This window comes from Oryx dammah, unplaced genomic scaffold, assembly GCF_014754425.2.
Source record: "Oryx dammah isolate SB20612 unplaced genomic scaffold, SCBI_Odam_1.1 HiC_scaffold_28, whole genome shotgun sequence".
Lineage (NCBI taxonomy): Eukaryota > Metazoa > Chordata > Mammalia > Artiodactyla > Bovidae > Oryx > Oryx dammah.
Window position 1 is genome coordinate 89,541,160 of NW_024070212.1, and position 1,742 is coordinate 89,542,901.

Here is a 1,742-nt window from a genome sequence, read left to right on the forward strand (position 1 = left end):
CTTTTGCTCTCAAATCTGAGGAACCAGAGATATGTTTGAATTCTAGCACTGCCAAAACGAGTGTAAAAATCTTTAAGCAAATTGTCTTAATATAACTCCTGAGCCTCCGATCCACAATGATGATGGCAGCCAGTCAGCCACACTCCCTGTGGGGACACACACACTCAGTTACGTTAGGGCTCCTGGTACCACAAGCAGCCTGTTTTGTGGGTGCTATCCCTCAGAAGAAAAATGGGGGCTCATAAAAGTTAAGTGACTTAACCGAAATTCACACTAAAGTCACACTGTTTGAAAGTGGCTAAGCCAACATTGTGGGGTTCCATGGTGGTTCGGATGGCACCCCACTTCAGTACTCTTGCCTGGAAAATCCCATGGACGGAGGAGCCTGGTAGGCTGCAGTCCATGGGGTCGCTAAAAGTCGGACACGACTGAGCGACTTCACTTTTAGTTTTTACTTTCATGCATTGGAGAAGGAAATGGCAACCCACTCCAGTGTTCTTGCCTGGAGAATCCCAGGGACAGCAGAGCCTGGTGGGCTGCTGTCTCTGGGGTCGCACAGAGTCGGACACGACTGACGCAACGTAGCAGTAGCAGCATGGTGGTTCGGTGGTAAAGAATCCACCTGCCAATGCAAGAGACGCAGGTTTGATCCCTTGGTTGGGAAGATCCCCTGGACAAGGAAATGGCAAGCCACTCCAATATTCTTGCCTGGGAAATCCCATAGACAGAAGAGCCTGGTGGGCTACAGCCCACGGAGTAGCAAGAGTCAGATATGCCTCAGCAACTAAACAATAACAACAAGAAGCCAGCATCAGAACCCCCATACTCTGAATCACTGCATTATGCCTGGCCCAGTTGAACAGGGGAGACCACTTTTTCAGCACTGTGGGAAAGCTCATTAAATCATGTTCAAGAATGTGCTTGTTAATTCTAAAGCAGTGACTATTTGAGATGAAAAGAAGAGTCCCCAGTTTGAGCATGCTTCAGAAGAGATTCAGACTTGGTGGCTCTGGGGTGGGGCCTGAGAATTTGCATTGCTGGTAAGTTTCCAGGTGGCGCTGATGTTGCTGACCCTGAGATCACACCTTGAGAACCACTGCTCTACTTTTAGAAAAGTGAGATTCTGAGTGGAAGAGGGTCTTGTCCACGGTGACACAGTAGGTCTGAAGCAGAATAAGACCCAGGCTCAAGGCCTCTGACTCTTACCTCCTTAAGAGTCACCAAGACCTGGGAGTAAGTGACTGGGAAAGGACTGCTGAATGAATGAATGAGTCCTTAGAAAGACTTCCTAGAGGAGGCAGGCTTGGTGATCCGCAAAGGGGAGGGCATCGCAGGCTGGGTGGAGCCAGAAGTGAGAAATAGATTTAAGGGCCTAGATCTGATAGATAGAGTGCCTGATGAACTATGGAATGAGATTTGTGACATTGTACAGGAGACAGGGATCAAGACCATCCCCATGAAAAAGAAATGCAAAAAAGCAAAATGGCTGTCTGGGGAGGGCTTACAAATAGCTGTGAAAAGAAGAGAGGCGAAAAGCAAAGGGGAAAAGGAAAGATATAAGTATCTGAATGCAGAGTTCCAAAGAATAGCAAGAAGAGATAAGAAAGCCTTCTTCAGCGATCAATGCAAAGAAATAGAGGAAAACAACAGAATGGGAAAGACTAGACATCTCTTCAAGAAAATTAGAGATACCAAGGGAATATTTCATGCAAAGATGGGCTCGATAAAGGACAGAAATGGTA